Source organism: Rhinolophus hipposideros (genome assembly GCF_964194185.1).
Source record: "Rhinolophus hipposideros genome assembly, chromosome: 12".
NCBI lineage: Eukaryota > Metazoa > Chordata > Mammalia > Chiroptera > Rhinolophidae > Rhinolophus > Rhinolophus hipposideros.
Genome location: NC_138058.1, coordinates 46,469,772 through 46,479,398, shown reverse-complemented (window position 1 = coordinate 46,479,398; position 9,627 = coordinate 46,469,772). Strand labels below are relative to the sequence as shown.

Below are 9,627 nucleotides of genomic sequence, written 5' to 3'. Positions count from 1 at the left end.
TATGGCAGGTCATGGGAGGGAGGCTCCAGGTTAGACCATCATGAAGGGGACGGCTTCATGAAGGCCTGAGCAGGCCTGGTAGGGTTTGGACATGTGCACTGAAAGAAGAAAGGTCTGCAGGTGGAGAACACAAATGAAACTCAAAGAACCACAAAACTTTGTTCTAGAAACCAGGAACTGGGGTTCTTTCTTACCTGAAAGTCTCTCGTCTTTCTGTCTCCTTCCAGTAAAACCTGATTGCCCAGGAGCCCGTCTGGCCATCCCAAAGCCATCAGTCACCTTCAGCAGCCACATGGTCCCTTCGCACTCTCCTCCCTCACTCCCTACACAGTTTCCATCTGGACAGGAGGCCCCATGCAAGCATGGCTGGCGCCAGGCATTGCTCACATGCCTCCCTCAGGACTGACAGTCATTAAGAAATTTCTCATAATGAGCACGTTGGCCCCAAAGCATCCAGCCTTCCCTGCCCCTCTCAGCAGCCCACCTTTAGGTTCCACCCTCCCCCATCCCAGGCCAGGCATCTTCTCGTGGTAGGAATTGTCCTTGCTTCCACCGCTTTTCCCTTCCTTCCTCTGTGTAGTTTCCTTCCTGGAAGTGTTAACAGGGCTGAGGACCAAGGGAAGGGGGAATCATGATGCTTGGATCGGTTCCACGACAGAAAGCATCAGCAGCTACAGCATGCTGAGCTAACCTGCTTCTTGTCACCAGAACACTGCCATTTTGCTCTTCCAGTGTCAGTTACTTCTTCTAGTGAACACATGAAGGAAGCAAAGCAAGGTACAAACCATGCCTGCCTCCCAGGCACGTTCACCACCACTGAAGAAGGCTGCTCTGGGACTCACTGGTGCAGCATGATGCCATAATAAGAGGCTTCTTGGGGCTCCCCGGTCCTTAGAGTTATTTCATGATGTGTGTCCTGCATCTTGAAATGACAATTCATGCCACTGGGGCCTGACTGCAGGGAACATGAGGCAAGTGGACATGGTTTTCTAGGTTCGAGAGCAGGTAGCTGGGTCCTTGCAGATGGGAAGTCTCTCTTCGCTTGCTGAGCATATTGTAGGTCTCAATGAATACTTGATGAAAGATATGTTGGTTCCCAGCCAACATATTCAGATGTCTGATCCTCTCTCACACAGATACCAACATGGAGCTTCAGGACACGAGGACTCTGTAATGTGGAGAGACAGAGGCAGCTATAAGGCAGCACATAATGGCATCAAGGACTTGGCAGTAAGATGAAACCTGGAACACAGGCTTAGGCTTTCATCCAGATGTGATTCCAACCCAGCTCCTCACCTGTGAAATGGAGATAATGCCGCCTAAAAAAGACCTATGCTGTGAAACAATTCAGCAGCCATGAACACCTAGCAAAGGGTCTGCTACATTGTTAATCCCAGTCATAATCAGTTCCTTCTTCCTCGCTTTGGTAGGTTATCAAATTCAAGCTGGTAAATTGGCTCCTTTGGGAGAGAAAGACGCGAGCACTTTAGACAGTGGGAAGTCAACTAAAATGAACTTCCCTCTGCCTCAGTGTGGCCCTGGTGGAAAATCCAGAGAGCTCACAGGAGAATTGGGACATAGCACCAAAGCTGAGCCCTGGATGCTGAGTCCATGCTCTGCAGGACTATGGAGAAGGCTCCTGGTAGTCCCCACCCCAATCTGGGTCTGACTGGTGTCCCAGCAGTCACGGGATTCTAGGCTGCACAGAACCCAGCGCTGACACTGGGGAGGGCTTTCTTGGACGCTGACTTTCTTTGTCCCCCTCTGGCCTGCTAACGACACAGTGACTGAGCTTAACATTAACAGGAGAGAATGAGTGGCTTCAAAAGTCTCCTTAGAGCTTTGGGAAGGACATGATGATGCTTGAAGGGGGTGCAGGAAGAAGACACCCCATGGAATCGCTACCCCTTGCCAATTAGGGCAGTCACAGTTCACAGCACCTGAGGCTCGTCAGGCTCTCTCCTCTGGCCTTGTCCCCCCCAGCTTAAGGTTTCCTGACCCTGGACCATGAGCCTCAGCTCTTCTGATCCTTGCTTCACTCCAGTCAAGGCTAAGATGGTGCCTCGGTCAGAAGAGTCAGCACGTTAGGTGACTGTAACCAACCGACTCCAGGATTCTCCATCCTGGAGGGTGAAAACCTGACCAAACTCTGACAGGGTTAACTTCCTAAAACCGAACTGGGCAGGATTTGTTCAGTATCTGTGTGGTTTTGAGAACCCCACTGAACATCAAGAGCCAGTCAAAAGACCAATGAGGTTTCAGCTAAACTGGTTTTGCTTGTTCGTTTGTTTTTGTTTTCTTTTACTGCTGCAACCAGAGGGCAAGAACTACAGAATTTTGTAGTTCACAAACCTCTTTCTGAGCAAGGATACCCATATTTCAATAGCACCTTTTTTTTCCAGGAAGCTAGTAAATCAACAGAATGTGTCCCAGAGGCGGGCAAATTGGAGTAAAGACGTAAAACGTTGAAGTTATCTCCCTCGATGACACAGCACAGGCAGCCTGAGCAGGAGAGGGAGCTGCAACGGGAGTTAGTTTTCTAAACCTCTAGCTTACAATTCTGTCTGGCAGTGGTGGTTATTTTTAAATTTAAAACAGAAACAGACTCATAGATACAGAGAACAAACTGATGGTTGCCAGAGTGGAGGGCAGTGAGGGCATAAATGGCGAAGGGGTATAAGAAGTACAAACTTCCAGTTATAAAATAAATACATCACAGGGGTGCAAGGTACAGCACAGGGAATATAGTCAATAATATCGTAATAACGTTCTACAAGGACAGATGGTTACTTAGCATGGTGATCACATTGTAAAGTATATAAATGTCAAATCATTTGTTGTATACCCAAAACTAACATAATATTGTACGCCAATACAAAGGATAAAAACAAATATATATATAAAAATAAAAACAAATATATAAGTAATGCAAAAAACAAACAAACAAAAAAACCCCAAACAACAAAAAATCCTTCCTTTTCAAATCTGGTCTTGGAATTTCAGCCCAAGACAGGGTTGTGCTGGTCCTGGACGTGAAGCTCTCACATGTCAACTAAAAGGCGTCCTGTTGTGAAATTCTCCCTGGTTGGCCCCCAAGCTCCTTGCTCCTGCTTCCCACTGCGGCTGCCATGCTACCCCTTGCCCGAGTATTCCCACCGCATGTTCTGTGCTTCTGTGCCTGCTAGCAGACGGCTAAGAGCAGCTGGAGCACACGTCACAGCCATGCGCACCAGGCTGCTGCACAGCCAGCTTTCCATCTTCAGTTCTCAGTGCTGCTCAACTCCCTAGCGTCCATTCCTGCTTGACTTTCTATCCCATTTCCTGGCTGCCTCAAATTTCCAAGACCCCACTCTTACTATCACCTCCATCCCCGCCCCCTACTCTCCGCACATGATCTTATTGGTTCCTTCTCCAAGAGGATGCCAATACTCTCATTTCCCCCTTGCCTTTATCTCAGCATTCTCTGGCCCATCGCCTCTTCTTCCTGCTGCATTCCCAGGTGAATCCCTCCACCCCTTTCTGCATCTCCCATGGTCGTGTTTCACCAGAGACTCCCCTGTCTGGTGCCTTTTCAATCTCTCCCTCCTTACCAGTTCCTTGTTGAATATTGTTCAAGGGTAAATCACCCAAGGAAAATTTCCTTTCACTCATCACTGTAAAACTTCTATAAATCCACTCTTGCTACCTCTACTTTTCACTTCCCACTCAACCTCCCCTATACGTAGGACTGTCCTCCCAGAGACAACCAGCATCTGTTGCTGAACCCAACCACCATCTCCCTTTCTGGGGCCTCCTTGAAGCATCAGAAATGTGTTTCAGTTCTTCTTCTTGAAACTCACCTCCGTTTTCTTCTTGACTCATCTCCTCCTTCCCCTGCTGTTTCCTCTTGTCTGCTGTATTGACACTTCTCGGTGTGAATGTTCCTCAGAGTTCTGCCTTTCTTCTATTCTGGTCCATTTCTTCCTCCTGGATATTGTCTCATGAAAGTCACCACCCAGAATTGCAACTCCACATATCCCATTGGAACTGGTGTTTTCCTCCCCACCCCCCAAAACGACTTGTCTTTTAGAGTTCGCTGTCCCTATCACGGCCAGGAGCATCTTCCCAAGCCCCCTGAAAATAGCAAACTATTTGCTGGTGCTCCCCTTCTTCCCACCACATCCAACTGGTTGCGCTGGGCCCCTCAGGGTCCGCAGCATCCATCCTTTCTCTCCAGGAACACTACCTGTGCCTTGCCTGCCCTCCTCCTTTATGACCTGGGCTAGGAAATAGCCTCTGGTCTGCTTGTATCCACTATCGTCCCTCCTCGGCCACCCCCCCCCTTTGTTTTAATGGCTCACACATAGGCGTACATCACCACTTCCTCACTTAGCCCCATCCAACACCTTTAAGGGGTGGCTGTGGTTTGCAAAATAAAGCATAGCTTCTATACATGGATCTCAATATGGCCTCATCTTAACTTCAGTTCCATTTCCCACCACCTTTCCCACCCCCACCAACACACACACACACACACACCCTACACAGGCACTTACCTTATCCTCTTTTCATTTGGGATTACGCTTCATTCTCCAAACACAACTCTTACTTTCATACCTCCCTGTTATGCTGCTTCCTTACCTTGGAACATCATGCTCCTCTTTTGAAATCCTACTCATCTTGGAAGGCTCGTCTCTTCCATGAAGCTTTCTGTTATTCCTGCTGGCACAGCTCACCATTTCCTTCTCTGAAGTCACGTAGCATTTTGTTTGTATCTCCATCATAGCACTTACTTCATCCTTGAGAGGGAAGCCCGTGTCTCTGTTATGCCTGTGCCCTGAAAAACCCAGCAACATGACTTGGTCATAATGAGAACTTATTCTTTATTGAATGCATGAGTGAGTGAATCGCTAATGTGTTCCACTGCTGCATGGGCGCAATAGGATAATCACTGTAGTGGTGGGCTGAGTGGCAGATGACTGTGCTTTCACAATAGTTTTCATCTTAGTTTCATCAGGATCCCAGCTCAGACTCAGCCAATGCTCACTCCTGCTTTATTTTCTCATGATCTTTCCGTTCTTCCTGCTGGGACATGGGCCTCTCCTCTGCCCTTTACCTTGGATCAGATTAAGTCTCTAATTCTTCTGTAAGTCTATGAGCAGTCGTTTAATCAAGGAACTTTCTACTTCTTTACAGGGCCACTGTGAATATGTCTGGTAGCTATGACACTAGTCCCCCCACTTCCTGCCCGCTCCGCTTCCAAGAGTTCTCCTCTCCCTGCTGTTCAGATACTAGTTAACTAATGCTTTTTCTTTCACCCTCTCACCATGGGCTTTGCCCACAGAGACTCCATAGTGGAGACAGAAGTCCCTATATTTCCTTTCCAAGGAGTTCCTCAGTCTTATGAAATGAGAGGCTTCGTCCACTATTAAACGCTCCTCAGACCTTAGGAAATAGGCAGGGGAGTTCTGAGATGTTAAGATCTTCGGTCAGGCTCCTGAAAACCTGCAAGCGGCCATCTCCTCTGTCTTCTACCGCAGCAAACTCATGGAGGCCGGCACCACTCCGAAGCTCTTCCCCTAAACACTGTCTGAGCACACAGGAAGAGAAAGCTGTGCTGGGGTAGGACAGCTTGTGATTCTGGCTGCCCTGCCGGTGAGTCAGCACTCATGTGGGCAGCCCCTGGCTCCTCTCCCACCGCCTGGAGGGAAAATGCTGAGTCGCATACCTTGTGGGCAGCCACTGAGCCAGAGACCCCATTGCTCTCTGTTTCCCCATGCGCCTTACAGCTTGTGGGCCTTGTGTATCCTTGACCTTTGATGAGGGGTCTAGGAGGCTCCAGAGCAGTCACTGCCTTGGGAAGCCATCCCTCTAGTGGCCAGAGGAAACACAGGCCTTTGGGGAAGGGACAGGTCAGGGGTTGAGGGCCCACTGTCTGTACCTGTTGCAGGCCTGAGAGGGAGCTGCAGGCTCCCCTCCCCAGGCGGCGGGCAGAAGTGGAGCCGGCCAAGGCCACAACTGGCCGTCCAGGTTTCCATTCATGAACGTTCGACAAGCGCAAGGCTGGAAAGGCAGCCGCCTTTGCCATGGCTTGAAGTGGTTTGCGCACACCGAGTCCAGATATGTAATAGCCGTTCTCTATTTTCTATGAGAAGATTTATTCAAAAATAAATTTGGCTAAGGGGGAAAAGTTAAAAAAAAAAAAAAAAGGAAAACAGAGGGACAGATTTTCTTGTTGACTGGCTGCCAGGGATTGAAACGTTGAGGCAGCCAGTCCCTTCGGAGGAGCAGCTGCAACATTTCACGGTGTAAAGTCAGCGAATTTCCACGGGCCCGCCTGCCAGAGACCACAAAATGGTTTCAAACAACGGCTCGCTTCATGATAGTTGTGTGTGTGTGTGTGTGTGTATGTGTGTGCGCGCAAGTGCGTGTGTGTGTGTGTGTGTGTGTGTGTGTGTTTGAGCAAAAAGCAAGGGTGGGGGGTGGGCAAGGGTAGGGGGTGGGCAAAGAAGTGTCCTCCTGGCTGGCCGAGTGGGCAGGGGTGCAGCGAGCAGATTAATGAAAATGTTTCGCTGGCATGAGGGGTTTGATTGCCCCACTGCAAAATTGCTTGCAGATTCAAAAACAGCATGTTTCATTTCAAACTCATTCTCTTGCCATACATTAGCACTTGTCAATGTAACCATTAAGCACAGGCAGTGCAGAAATTTAATTACAAAACCATTTATTTTATTGAAAGAAAAATAAACCCAAGCTACCTCAAATGCATTAGGTAGGTTCAAAACATGTTCAGCTGATAACACCCAAGGGTAGGGAGGCGGCTGCTGGAATAAATGCGTCTTTCATGTGTGGTGGGGACTCGATATTAGAAACAGCTGCCTATAGGTCGCTCCTTATTTAAGTTCAATTATGAATTTAAAAACAACTGATTTAATGAAGGGACTTTTTATATCTGAAGTTACTCAGCTGTGGTATTCATTCTTCTCTTCCCAGTTTCTTTTTTTACCTCCCCTTTTCAGCGTTTGCGTTAAAAATGCTAATTAGGCAAACAGAACTTTTTATTGAATGGATCTCCCTCCCCTCCACCCCCATTTCAGTCTTGTCTTTTGTTCGAATGGGTGGGGGGGGGAGGAAATACAAGGTCTGTGGTATTAAAGGAAGTCACAAAAATGTGCTAAACACATCAAAAAGTCTCCAATCTGTGTCTTATTTATGCCTTCTCCCTGTCTCCCCCATGAGTGTCTTCTGTATGGTTGGAAAGCCAGCAGTGTAAGGCTCTCTGGTGAAATACTAATAGATTTGGGTCTAGTGGTGGGCTGATGTCATGCTGGAGACAGCCTCTCCTTAGCACTAATGAGCTGCCAATAACACGTCTGTTTTACTATTCTGCTGGAAAAGGAAAAAAAGAGTTATAACCTTAGTGGTTTGGACTGATTTGTCAATTTAAAGTGCTTTTTAAAAAAATTGCTGTCTGAGATATCTACCCACAATTTCTTACAGACATCTCCTCATGCAGTCCACTCAGAGGAAGAGTCTGGAAAAGAAAGGTCTTTTTTTTTTTTTTTTTTTTTTTAATTTCCTTAGTGAGAATATGAATCTCTAAAATTTCAAGGAGGTATCATTTGTCTGGTGGAGCAAGAGAGCATGTGGCAGATAGACACAGAGGGAGCTCTTCTCCTGAAAGTTCAGTTTTAGCTCTTGTAACAAAGCTTACGCACAGTAGCAGATCCTTGCGACATTGACACAGTGATGATTTTGCCTGTGTCATTATTTCCCAGGGTGAGGCCTAAGGAGGACGTCCTGGCTTCTTTCACAAGGGCCTCTGAACGCCTGTTGCCTCCTGCAGGACACTGCCTGGGGGGGCATGCAGTTCATTGTCCAAACTGCTCTGAGACCTGCCAGGAGGAAAGCCTGAGCAGCCACGGTGCCCAGAAGACTTGGAAATTGCACCTGCTCCCTGGGCTGGAGGGTACCTCTGTCTCTGACCCAGATGCTCTGCTTTGTTCTTGACATGCTCTCCAGGCCAAACACCCAGGTTGCCTGAGGCAGGAAAAAGATTCTGAAACAGAAAAACTTAAGACTCTTGGTAGCAAACACTTTACCAACAGATTTTAGATAACCACTTGTTTGGGGAGAAGGAAGGAGGGCAGACAGAAACAGGATAAGGAAGTTGGAGGTGAGGGGTGGATGTTTGTGTCCTATTTTAATTTTCTAAGAGAATTGGGGTCTAAACTGAGTCCTGTAAACCAAGGAAGCCCCAGGGCAGATTGGGCCTCCATCCTGTTATCACAAAGGCACCCAGCAGAGAAAATAGCAAAAACACTACAAATATTCTCTGAGGGGGTCAAGAAGGTGACACCGTTTGACCGAGCCAAGGCGAGATGCTCTTATTCCATGACTGTGTATAAGAAAGAACAAGGGGCAAGTGGGGTGGAGGGAAGAGAGGGTTGAATTGACTAATGCACTGTTCCTGAAAGACTTTCCACTTGGGATACGTGCTGTAGACTTTCTGAACATCACATCTCACTCAATAAAAGCTCAGGCCAATAGCACGTGCTTCTGCTATGTCTCTCCCTGGCCAGTGCTTTGGGATGGATGAAGGCGCTCCTGTAGGCTTCCAACTCTTGTTCAGTGTGCATTTCTAATTACGTGATGCTCGGGTCTCAGGCAGGGCAGTTCCAAAAATATATCCCAGTTTTAGAAACAGCAATGGTATTTTAAAAGAAAGCAACTCAAGTTATTCAACATTGATTTCTTTTCTCTTATTCTTGCTGTCTCCAGGAATAAAAAGTAAACTTCTAAGAAACAGGATAGGTTTCGTCTCCTAGAAGTTGGCTTGGCAAAGCAGATGGAGCAGTCAATCTCATCAAAATCATCCTGCGGCTTAGAAGCAAGAATTAGAGAAAATGAAATGATCTCACCTCCACAATAGCCTTCTGGGGAGTGTGGAAATCCCAGCCCTGAAGTGTGCATAGTGGAGTGGACCCAGAGAACAGGAGAGCTGGATTTTACCCAAAGCCTCATTTTCACAGGCAAAGCGTCTCCTTCTAGAGCCCTAAGGAGTAGAACCCATAGCAAGATCATGAGGGGCTCTCCTTTCAGATAGGCTAGTGGCAACTGGGTCTACTCCATTCAAATAGGGCTTTCTTTCCCCTCCTCTGAGCTTTCACCCCCACTCGTCTTCCCATTGTGACACAGAGTTGATAATACAACACTAAGCATTTACTTACAGCCCTTTATCCACACATATTTTTGAGTATCTTCCATATGCTGGGCACCATACTAGGGGTTGGGGATTTCATGAACAACAAGACAGTAAGATCCTTAGCATTATGCTTCATATCCCAGTGGGGAAGGTGATTATAAGTTAGGGAAACAAGTCAAAAGGCCACAAATTGTTATTATTGCTTTAAATGGGATAAATTGGACATTGTGAGAGGTTTTAATAGGGGACATATTTGAGGTTGGCAGGGTCTTTCTAAGGAGTTGAGAGTTATGCTAGAACTAAAAGCTAAGAAGGAGATAGCTAGCATGAGAGCTGGGAGGAAAGTGGCAACAGTTACTGAGGCAACAGGCAGCAGAAAGCCTGATGCCCACAAGGGCTTGGCTTAATAAGGAGCAGTCAGAAGACCACTGTGACAGCGTGAT

At 47.3% G+C, this 9,627-nt stretch overlaps 1 long non-coding RNA gene across 1 annotated transcript; it reads right to left on the bottom strand.

Moving 5' to 3' along the window:
* Positions 1-509: 509 nt before the first annotated feature.
* Positions 510-4,838, bottom strand: LOC308505696. Its single transcript, XR_013994613.1, has 3 exons — positions 4,621-4,838; positions 3,840-3,966; positions 510-1,168 (listed from the first exon to the last, which is right to left on the bottom strand). It is a non-coding gene; the product is annotated as an uncharacterized lncRNA (long non-coding RNA).
* Between the last annotated feature and the right edge of the window lie 4,789 nt (positions 4,839-9,627).